The sequence below is a fragment of the Mustela lutreola genome, chromosome 17 (assembly GCF_030435805.1).
Source record: "Mustela lutreola isolate mMusLut2 chromosome 17, mMusLut2.pri, whole genome shotgun sequence".
Lineage (NCBI taxonomy): Eukaryota > Metazoa > Chordata > Mammalia > Carnivora > Mustelidae > Mustela > Mustela lutreola.
The window spans coordinates 10,625,070-10,637,360 of record NC_081306.1 but is presented as its reverse complement, the minus strand read 5'-3'; the positions used below and the strand labels follow the sequence as shown (position 1 = coordinate 10,637,360).

At 40.3% G+C, this 12,291-nt stretch overlaps 1 long non-coding RNA gene across 1 annotated transcript in view; it reads left to right on the top strand.

Moving 5' to 3' along the window:
- The window catches only part of LOC131819598 (uncharacterized), a 182,913-nt gene extending 178,052 nt beyond the window's left edge, over positions 1-4,861 (top strand). The window contains exon 3 of the long non-coding RNA XR_009349252.1: positions 4,715-4,861. This is a non-coding gene — a long non-coding RNA (uncharacterized LOC131819598). The remainder of the gene's footprint in view (positions 1-4,714) is intronic.
- The last annotated feature ends 7,430 nt before the right edge of the window (positions 4,862-12,291 follow it).

The following is a 12,291-nucleotide window of genomic DNA, read 5'->3' as shown; positions in this document are numbered from 1 at the left end:
ATTCACCTCGTGAAACTGAAGCTCTAGGAGTTGAATAGCAGCTTGCTGTTCCCTCCTCCCCACAGCCCCTGGCAGTCCACATTCTGCTCTCCCTCTTTATGAGTAGGACTCTTTCAGATGCCTCATATGAGTGGAACCGTGCAGTGTTTGGCCTTCTGTGCCTGGCTTATTTTGCTTACCATGACCTCAATGTTCATGCATGTTGTTGCATGTGGCAGGATTTCCTTTTTCCTTTTTTTTTTTAAGGCTGAATAATATTCTGTTTCATATATATATATATAATTTTCTTCATCTGTTTGTTAGCTCTTGGACATTTAGATTGTTTCTATATCTTGGCTTTTGTGAATTCTGCTGTAATGACATGACAGTGCATAGATCTCTTTGAGATCCTGATTTCAGTTCTTTTGGATAAACACTCAGAAGTTGGATTGCTGGATCATAGGTAATTCTGCCTGTAATTTTTTTGAGAAACCTCTGTTTTCCACAGTGGTTGCACCAATTTACATTCCCAGCAGTATGCACCAGCTTAGGGTTTCTTCACATCCTGGCCAACACTTGTCTTTTGTCTCTTTGGTAATAGCCATCTAACAGATGAGATGTGATGGCTCATTGTCATTTTGATACATAACCTAATATTTTGGGTTTTTCACTTGTCTTTTTAAATATCTAAAGCATTGAAAAGCAGGGACCTTTGTTTTATGTTTTTGTTTTTTAAAACTTATTATTTGGGGGGCACCTGGGTGGCTCAGTCATTTAAGGGGCAGCCTTCAGCTTGGGTTGTGGTCCTGGGGTTCTGGGATCGAGCCCCCCCACCCTGTGTGGGGCTCCCTGCTCAGCGGGGAGCCCGCTTCTCCCTCTGTCTGCTGCTCCCCTTGCTTGTGCCCTCTATCTAGTAAATAAATAAATTAATTAAATGTATTATTTTTTTATTTTTAAAAAATATTTAATTTATTTAAGAGAGAAAGAACATAAGCAGAGGGAGATAGAGAAGCAGGGAGCCCATTGCAGGGGAAGTGATGCTCCATCGAGGGACCCTAAGATCATGACCTGAGCCAAAGGCAGATGCTTAACTGACTGAGCCTCCAAGGGGCCCCGGGACCTTTGTTTTGCCAGGACTGCAGTGGGAGTGTTTCTGGGTCTCGTAGGTGGGTAAAGATCAGCTGTTGAGATGTGAGAGCCGTTCTTTACAAGATTAGCAAAGTAGTTCTTTATTCCAAGATGAGTCAGTCAGAGATGAATACACAATTTTGTCAAAAACCTTGAGGTATTTGATTATGGTCTTTCCTCTTTGACCCACTGGGTGTGATGAATTACGTTAATAGAGTTTTGAATATTAAATAACTCCTAATAGTAAATCATCCTTGGTTTCCTGGAGTAAAACCTACTGGGTCATGGTAAATTATCCTTCCCAAGCTCAGCTGAGTTGCCCTTGTTGGTATTTTATTTAGCGTGTTTATATCTATATCAATAAGGAAGATCGGACTGGAGCGTCCTCTTTCTTCGGCTGCAGTTATTAGGTCTGAGCAGACTCATGCCAGCCCTTATGCCAGCCCCACTAAAGAAATTAGGACACATTTTCTCTTCTTATTTCTTCCTAACCTAACATGGGGCTTACTTATTATTAAAATGTTGAAATACTTAACATTTAAAATAACTTGGGCCAAGTATCTTCCACAGAGGTGATTTTTATATGACTTACTCCAATTTCTATCAAAGTTATACTTGCATTTCTGAGTCATTTTTTTATCGTTTATATTTTCCCAGAAGACCTGTCAATATCATTAAAAATTTCAAATTTATTTGGTATACAATTATGTATTTATTTTACATTGCATTATCTTCTAATTTATTGATTTGTAGTTTTTTAATTCTATTAATTCTCCCTTGTGTTGTGAGGCCAACTAAAGCACGGGTCAGGAGTGAGTCATGGGTAGGGCGGCAGGATTTTTTTTTTTTTTTAGATTTTATTTATTTATTTGACAGAGGGAGATCACAAGTAGGCAGAGAGGCAGGCAGAGAGAGAGGAGGAAGCAGGCACCCTGCTGAGCAGAGAGCCCGATGCGGGGCCCCATCCCAGGACCCTGAGATCATGACCTGAGCCGAAGGCAGCGGCTTAACCCACTGAGCCACCCAGGCGCCCCAGGGCGGCAGGATTTTGATCCCTCCTCTGCTGCATGCTCTTCAGTTCATCAGTTCTCCTCAATTTCTTCATTTGTAAAATGAAGATAATAACAGTACCCTCCTTGTATCTTTGTTAATGAAACCACTGTCAGGCACAAAACTAACAGTATTTGCTATTATTCTGGTTTCTCATCTTTTTTTTTTTTTTTTTTTTTGTCAGAGATAGAGGGAGAGAGAGCGAGTGAGCACAGGCAGAGAGGCAGGCAGAGGCAGAGGGAGAAGCAGGCTCCCCACCGAGCAAGGAGCCCGATGTGGGACTCGATCCCAGGGTGCTGGGATCATGACCTGAGCCGAAGGCAGCTGCTTAACCAACTGAGCCACCCAGGCGTCCCAGCTCATCTTTTTTTTTTTTTTTTTTTAATATTTCTGTTGACAAAATAGCATTCAGGTTTATGTAGTCACCATACAGGTTATTTGTTTTCTTAAATTATTGAGTTTTTAAAAATCTCCCCTTCATGTCTTTCTTACACTTTTCTCAGTTTTCACTTGCTGCCTTTGAAAAAAAAAAAGTTAATGTGCTTTCCTTCGTTCATTTCTTTTCATCATTTCTTGCTTAATAAAATTTCAGGCTAAACTCTTGGACCATCACATTTTTGTATTCTATTTTCTCAGATAAGTTACTTCTAAATAATCTATAACCAGTGTTTTAATTTTCTCTTTAACCAACATGTTATTTAGGAAGGAGATTTTTAATTTGTAAAGGCTTGGACCTTTCTAGTTTTTGTTCCTTTATTTAGATTTTTAAAGAGTGTTTTCCATTATATATGCCCAGAAAACTGTGATTTTTTTCTATATTTTGTATACTCTGCTGTGTTTTCTATATATGCTCAGAGAACGTGACCTAAATTACCACTTTTTGTTTTGAGTACGTGTGACTAAATATTATATAGATTTAGGAAATTGTATTAATTCATCTCTTGAAAGAAGTTTCATCATCTTCTTGGCATAATATTTAGAAGTCTGTTCAATCAATATCATATTATTGAGATCCCTTACATCCTTATTTATTTTGGTCCACTTAATCTGTCGAGAACTCTGAGTGTTAAAATCTCCCGGCACCAAAGTGTTTATATCATCTGCCCTTTGCATTGCTAGTAATTTAGCTCTAGGTATTTAACGATTTCAGTAAGTAAACATTTATGACTCTTGGTGTGCCTTGTGCATTGCGTATTTATCAGAGTAAAATAATCTGTTCTATTTTAAGATATTTTACTTGAATCCTACAGTGCCTGACATTCGTTTTGCAGTCCCTGGCTTAACTTTTGTATGCAGTAGACAGGCACCTCTTTGCTTATTCTTTTGCATTGAACCCAAATAAGTGATTTTATTTTAGGTCTGGCCAATGTAAACAGAATAAGGCTGGTTTCAAAGTTTTGACCCAATCTCAGAGTCTCTGACTTTTCCTTAGGGAGCTTAGAAAATTTGCATTTGTTGTCATAACATGTTTGCTTGGGTTTATTTCTCTGATTTGTTTTCTAGTTTCCTCAGTTTTATTAACTGTTCCCCCATCCTCCCCGCACCTTTTTTTGTTTTAACTATAAGTGGCATAATAATGAAGTAGTTAAAAATGAATCTGGATCAACCACCAGCTCTCTAATTAGCTGTGGGCATTGTGTCCGGTAACCGAGAGTACAATTTGAGGTTTACAGATTACCTGGAGTGCATCCAGACAAGTGTGGTCCCAGTAAAAGTTGCAGCCTTTTGCTACATGAGGAACAGATGAGGAAATGAGATTGGGGGAAAAGTTGAAGTGGTGATTGCTCTGGGGAGAGAAGACAGAGAAAGCCAGGAGACAGAGACAGAGATTAGAGTGATTTTATAGAACTTCTGGATCAGAATTCTAAACAATATGTAGGTCTCGGGAAGTCAGAGCTATGGAAGAAATTCCAAGATTGGACTTTGTTCCCCCATGAAGTCACGAGTTCACAGTCATTAGAGATGTACAAGAAAAAAAAAAAAAAGCTGGACAACATCAGAATGCACTTTAGCTGATGCATATTTTGAGCAGAGGCTGCAACTTGTTCAGATTGTTCAAAACCCTGAAGATCTTTAATTACTTGGAAAATCATGACAAGATTCTAGTCTCTTAACTTTGTAGTCTTTTGAACTTCTTAGATGAGAGTTCTGATTTTGATTCTATAGAATAGCTTTCAAAACAAAGTCCCATGCCCAAACATCCCATATGGATGTGTGGTTTGTATGAAGATTTATCTCTGTACGTATCTACACAGACAGGGTTCTTAACCCCAGCAAAATATTAGAATTGGCTGGGGTGCTTAAAACACACCAATGTCTAGTTCTTATTCAGGGTGTTTTGATTTAACCTTTCTGGGTTAGAGCCCAGAGAGAGTGTTTTGTTTTTTGACACTTTCCTCAGGTGATTCTAATCTACAACCAAGTTAAGAAACATCGGGCATTGAGAAGGTTACCATGAAGTTCCCATTGGGCAAACATGGCAGACATTTTTACATTTCAGGCCACAGCCCCCTGTTTTGGGTGGGAATTTCTCACCTCTGTCTTTCTATCCATGCAGCTTTGGAGGTATTGACCCGTGGATCTGGGTCGAACAGGACTCTCAGACTTCAGCCTCACGTTCCCTAGGACTTTGCAGGAGGCTTCCTTGTTTCAGCTGGATTTGAACCTGGAGAAGCTGGGAGCTCCCCTGCATCCTAAGAATGAAGCTTGCAGAGAGAAAGGTAGGGTTGCAATATGGACAGAAACTGAGCCTTGAGTTCTGTCACACTGTGGTCATTTCACAGATTAGGAAACTGAGGCTGGGTGAGACTTGTTTACTTGTCCCAAATGTCGAGGAGATAGGGTTTAACTCCATGAAGGTCAGATTTCAAAAGGGAAGCAATTTCTGCTATAAGATCCCACCACAACAAGCAAACGTGGCATCTCCTCTAAGTGTGAGAAAGGACAAATGTGGAAACTCGCAGGCCTGAGTTTGAGTCCATCAAGGAGATATTCTGCTCTTTTGGCAATGCCTGTGTTTGATGGGATAAACACTCATACTTTTGTGTCTTGGGATAATTTACAGGTTTTGTCTGCTTGGTTTTTGCTCACTATCCACCGACAGAGTAATAACTCTTTCAAAAATGCTGATGAGTGTCTCTACAATTGTCCTTTCTTGGAGTTTTTCTTTGGGTATATTCTTGCTGGTTCCCCAGATACAAGTGCATAGCAGAGAGAGGGGAAGTTATGGAATGCACTGGAAAGATAGGGAAGAGAGGACAAGGAAACTATCAAATGTGGACCATGGTGTTTTAGGATGGTGTGTTTTATATTTTTTAGAAGAGCTTCCCTGAGCCATTCTAGCAGAGTCTAAGAAACCCTGGCAGATCTATTTGGGCTGGGGGATCTAGGACATAGGAACAAGGGAACAAGGTGTACTAAATCCTTACTGTGTAAGTGACAGGAATGGGATTTGATTTTCAAACACAGGTGCTTTGTTACACTCCACGCCTGCAAAGCACTTCTAACTCCATACTGTTCCGCTTTGCTGGTAACCAGAGTCATTATGAATTTTAAGACGATGAGAGTTATCTTGAAGGTTATCAAGATTTTCTGTTCTTTGGGTGATGTTTATCAGGCTAACCTTGGAACTGCTCAGAAATGGCAGAGCTATTCTCTAAGGTGGGAAGCTGTGAGTGTGGCTTGAATATTTCTTAAAAAAGAAGGAGGGGTGTCTGGGTGGCTCAGTTGGTTAAGCAGCTGACTCTTGGTTTCAGCTCAGGTCATGATCTCAGGGGTAGTGGGATCGAGCCCTGGGGTCAGGCTGTGTGCTCAGGATGGAATCTGCTTGTCCCTCTCCCTCTGCTCTCCCGTGCTTCCTCTCTAAATAAGTAAATAAATAAAATCATTTTTTTTTTTTTAAAAAAGGGAGGAAGCAAAACAAACAAAAAAATCAGATTCCAAGGACTTCCTCTTCATTCAGACTCAGAGTACTTAATTCCAACAAAGAATCAGTTGGGAAGGGACATATTCATATTCTGTCCCAGCAAGTGTTTTGGTGGACTCACCTGGTATCCTACAGTGATAGCACCCAACTGTGACGATCCTAAGCATGGCCTTCTTCAGAGCATTTGTGATTAAAAGCCCAAGAAGCAATCAGAAGCAATAACATGGCATACTTTACAAACCAACTTAATTAAGCTTGACTAGCCATGGGAAACTCCATTCACCTAGCTGGTCAGTGGGATATCATGGTTAACCAAGGGAGAGGCCAAATTAGGCCCAGACCCGGAGGCTGTCTCAATTCCCAGCAGTGAGACTGCTCACCTTTTCTCATCTAATTGCAGCCATCAGTTTAATCCTTAAAGAATTATGTCCAATTGGTTTCCGTCTGTCTGCATTTGTAAATGTCATTCTGCCCAGCGTGTGTTGTAAAGATTAGCTGTGCTTCATCGTTTTGTTAGCATGAATCAATAATGTGGGTTTCTTGGCTCGCTGAATTTTTAAAGTCATCTGTGAATCAATATAAGCTATTTGTGCAGCACCCCTTCTAACATGCTAATTTGATATCATTGGATAAAATGCCTCGTTTGGGGAGACAGTTATTGAAAATTTTAAGATTAACTTTAAGGTTAGCTTAACTGTAGAGGAGATATGCTATGTTATGTCCTTTTGCTGATACACGTTCATGGACTCCGTTCTGGGACAAGGGGTAAAGTGAAATGATCAAAATTTTGCCCAGAAGCATGGCCCAAGAAAATGCAAACAGAGACCCCTCCCAGAAGCTTTGTGATAGGCCCTTAAAAATATCCACCAGAGGTTCAGAAATGCCTCACTTTGGGAAGTGTAGCAGTAGTGCTGGAAATTACATCCTATGAAGAAAACAAGGGGGGTATAATGCATTTCCTGGAAATTGTACCATAAAAGAGGTCCATCTTTCTTCAAAGTAGGTGACAGGCAAGCAGTACTTATGTGGTAATCCCATAAGGCTGTTCAATAATTTTTTCCTTTGCAGAAAATTCACAGTTAGCTTACATGATGCTTTGATAAAGCCAAACCCTTCCTAAGCCTATAGAAATGGGTGTTGATACAATGCTGTTATTAATCACTAAAAGATGCCCTATAAAAATATTTGACTTTATTAGTTATAAAAGACAACAGTTTAATTTATCAAATTAGCAAATACTGAAAGCCTATTAAAGCGGCTGAGGATGAGGTAATTTACTGCTGGGAGGTGTGTAAATTATTGCAATCTTTCCGAAAAGCTATTTCAAAAAAGTATCTGAAGGTTTAACATCATCTTACCCTTTAAACCTAATAAATCCAGTTTTAGTGAATATTCAAGTTTATAGGCGAACATCTATACTTAAATATGTTTATCACTGTGTTAATCCAAATAAAAACTGTGACAACAACCCAAACATCTAACAAAATGAGTGATTGAAATAATTATAATCTCTCCCTTTGATAAACTATCCCAAATTCATAAAAAGGAGCTCTGCAAAGAATTTGTAATTTCTTAGAGAAATCTTTAAGTTTAATATTAGAGGACAAAACCAAGATGTAAAATCATACGTGTGACACCATCTCAGTATGTCAAAAGTACATAGCATTTTGGAAAAGGTGCTTATAAGTTAACACACTGGGATGTTAAAGAGTCTTTCATTCTATAAATAGGTGTTTGTCAGGGACTACTTTTTCAGAAGCTGTTCTAGAACTGGAGATTATAGTGGTACTAGATAAGTTCCTGCCCTCGTGAAGCTTGCATTTTAGTAGGAGACATAGCAGGAAAAAAAAAAAAATCAAGACACTGTCTGGAAACAGTGAAGAGTTACAAGAGGTAAACTATGGCAGTGCGCTCTAATGGTGTCAGCAATGAGGGACAGGGTGGAGGGCTTCAGACCAAGCATCATGGAAGCCTCTAGGCTGTGATAGTTAAGCTGATGAAGACAGGGAGGGCCCAGTGTGATAATCAGGTCAACGAGTGTGCCAGCCAGAGGAAAGAGCAAGTGCAAAGGCAAGGACAGCTGGGGGTATTCTAGAAATACAAAGAACAACTGCTGGAGATACTGTGTGAAGAGGCACAGTCCAAAGTAAGCAGATCTTGGAGGATAGAGTAAGGCATTTAAATCTCATTTACATGTAATGGGAAGCCTTGGAGGCCTCTGAGCTAGGGAGTGACCTAATATAATCAACATTTTAAAAACACCCAGACGCCTTTGGAAATATAATGTAGGGGTCAAGAGAGAAAACGGAGGAAGCAGGTAAGTGGCTTTTTCATGTTCCCTTTGATTCAGCAAACCTACTTCTGGTAGTTTATCATCTGGATATAATTGCATATACAAAAATACTACATTAAAAGATTACTGCATGATCGTTTGTGATAGCAAACCCAGCCGTCAAAGGATAGGTTGATGGACTACATTCTGTTACAGCCATATAATGGAATACTAAGCAGCTATGTAAAGAACAAAGAATCTCTCTCCAAGTATTCATATGAAAATATCTCTAAAGGTATGGTAAAGTGAGAGGAGAACAGGATGTATCATGCGCTAACATATAAATGCTAAAATGTGGTTACCTGTGAAAAATAGGGATAGGAATGAGCCAACGAAAACACTAAGGGTATACATATTTTGATATAATTTGTTGTTCAAACATGTGTCCCATCTATTCAGACAACATTAAGATAGAATGTGGGGATTTCAGCAATCCAGGGGAGGGATAAGGGAGATGCTAAAATAGTGACATTGTAGCCAGGGAGAGGTTGGTAGAATTGGGATATGTTTGGTAGACTCTGTCTATGGAATTTGCCTGGGGGTTTGGTTGTGAGCTGTGAGGGGAAATCAAAGATGGTCCCTAAGATTTTGTTTTGAGAAATGGGGTGGTTGTCATAATTCCTGAATTGAGGAGAACTGGAGTAAAAGGTAGTTTTGGAAGGAAAATCAGAAATTCTGATTTTTGAACTTAGGTTTGAGATGATAGAGATGTCCAGGTAGAAATTGGGGAGGCAATTGAATGTTAAGAATCTAGAGGTCAAGCTAGACATTGGATCTGGAGATAAAACTTAGGAGACATCAATATATAGATGGTTTTTAAAGCCAGAGTTAGATGAGCTTACTTCCTGGCTGAGGAGTGTACCTGGAGAGTGTACTTGCCAGGGCTGAGCCCTGTGACACTATTTCAAGTCAAGTGGAAGAGAAAGATCCCGTAAAGGAGACTGAGAATCCGAGCTCTGGAGTTAGGAGGCAAATTGGTATTTTTGTAGTGACACCACAGTCAAGAGGAAACATTAAGTATTCCAAATTGATAGTACTTATCTATGTCACATGTTGCTGGGGCAATAAAGCAAGAATTTAGAGAAGTGACCATAAGATCTGTCAGTGTGATGGCCATTCCTGATTTAGGGTAGGGCCATGATGTGGATGAGTGTTCTGGAAAAGATGTAAGATGGGAGGTAAAGAAGTGGTAAGGGTGACTGAAACCACTCTTTTAAAGAGTGTCCTTAGCTTGTTTGTTTGAAAAGGAACAAAGGGATGAGGAAATGTCCAGAGAAATGTGATGGTCAAGGGCTTTGGCTTCTTTTTCTGTTAGATGAGGAATATTGGGATATACGGGTATGAGACTGGGAATGGTGCAGTAGAAAAGAAGCTGATCGTGTAGCAAAGGGGATGATAACTCAAGGACTCCAGACACTGAAAAAACATCTCCTGATTAGAGCAGACAGGATCTAGAGCCAAGTGGTTGGGTTGACCTGTGAAGGAACCCAGATCTTCTCCATTGCCAGTGTGGTTCCCACTGGAGGTTAGGCTAATGGATTGTTATTGCCTCCATTCTCCTCATCTGAAAAATGGGGAATCTCTGGTACATACCTCATGAGATAAGATAAGTAAGAATGCCTGCTAAGTGGCATACTTTTGGTAAATAGGCGTCTTTTTTGTTATTTTATTCTGTATGTTTTTCAAATATTCCATATTAAGCACCTGCTACAGTAATGTAGAAATGTATTTTAGTGTTCTGTCTTCTATTTCTTGGTCAGTATGAATAATAGAAATGTAAAAGTGACCCAGACACTCTTAGCATGGGGAGACTTTTTCAGCACCAAGGACAGCAAACTAAATACTAATCAGTTCATAAGATTGCAGCATAGGATTGCTTAGGGGCCAGTGACTATTACAAATACATACAGGGTGGGGGAGGAATAGGAAGGAAGCAAGCCTTAGATTGAGCCCTGCGGGAAATTCCACTTCCCACTTGCAGAGAACAAGGCTGGGCTTTTTCTTTGTGGTGTTTCTGCCATTTGCACATGGTGCTGGCATTGTATGAAGCTCTGCTCCCTATCTCCCGGGAACCCAGTGTGTTTGTGCCTGTTTAGAGAAAAGTGAAGGAGAGCAGGGAAATCAGAATCCGTGTTTCAGAGGCAAGCTTACAGGACACCTGCAATGCTGGGAGAATGGCAGATTACACTGGGATGCGACATGGGCCTGAGTTCCGAATATGTTGACTTTATCTTTTAATAATGCATTTCATTAGGAACAGGGGCTATTGATGTACTCGGCAAATAAAATGCTTTCTTCACAGGCTGCCTCACTCTTCAGTAGTTGCTAAAGCAGAGGGAAAAGAAGCAATGCATGCTGTTTCTCTTATTAAAACTTGCCCATCCATGGCTCTAGGGAAGGGAAGGGAACCAAATTTCACCAGACTCCTGTTTTGAACCAGACTTTTCACATAGCTGAGATCATTTAATCCTCTCAAATATCATTAAGGTAGGCAAGTTTCGTATCTTACTGGAAGTCACAGAGCTCATGAGTAGCTGGTTGACGTCAGGGCTTTCTTTCTGTGTTTACTACCTGTTCCTCTGAACCAGGGTTTCTCAAACTCAATGCTACTGACATTTTGTGTGGGGTGATGTGTGTGTGTGTGTGTGTGTGTGTGTGTGTGTGTGTGTGTGTGTTGGAGAGGAGACTGCCCACTGTTCTGTGCATTGTAGGATACTTAGCATTATTCCAGGTGCAGTAGCCTTCCCCACCACCTCCCCACCCTCCTGCTTGTGATAACCAGAAACATCTCCAGAAATTACCAAATGTCTCCTGGGAAGCCACCTTTCCCCAGACTGAGAAGCACTGGTCTACATGATGCTGCCCAGACATTGTCTCTACAGCTCAAAGCCCAGCTGCAGCTTTCTAGATTGTGGGCATAGATCATATTGGTATGTGCTATGTTCATTTTCTGATACACCCACTCCTTCGGCTGCCCACCGGTATTTTCTGAGCGTCTACTCTAAGCCAGGCACGTTGGTAGGTACTGAGGTAAGAAGATGAATGGATCAAGCTTCCCTTCCCTCAGGGCATGCATTCTGATGAACCGTAGCCACTCTGGGAGTGCAGTGCCAGTTGCTGCTCAGAGAAGAGACAGTGTAGGGATCAAGTCTTGAAGAAAGAAGAATCTACTCGGTATTCACAGTCCATGGGCTGACTTAAAAGATAACCTTATCTTCTGGGGTTTTGCTTTTGGATTATTCTGAGTTTCTAGTGAGTGAAACCTTAGTGACCCAGCTGACAGGATTTGTTTTTAAATATTTTATTTTGATATACATATAGCAAAGGACACATTTCCTATGTGCAGAGCTTGGTGAAATCTTACATATATTCCTACTTGTGTACCCGCCACCATTCAGGGTCCAGATACAGAATATTTCTGTCATTTCAGAAGTTACTTTCTTGCCTCTTAGTCAGTAGAAGCCCCTGCAACAATAAACACTCTACAGTTTCTATCACCATAGATTAGTTTTTCCTGTTCTTGAACTTCATGTAAGTAGAATCATTGCAAGATGTTTTCTTTGGTATCTGTCTTACTTATCTCATCAACACATGGTGAGATTTAACCATACTGTGGCATGTGGTGGTGTTTCATTCTTTTTTATCACCATATAAAATTCCACAAAGTAAATATTGTCATGGTTTTTTTTAATCCATTTTCCTACTGATGAACGTTTAGGTTGGTTTTCAGTTTTGCCCACTATTAGTAAAGCTGTCACAAACATTGCTGGGTCATAGGGTAGGTTAACGTTTAACCTTAGGAGATACTGCCTGGCTTATTTCTGAAGAGTCTCCCCCAGTCTACACCCCCACCTAGCAGCTCTTCAGAGTTTTGGTT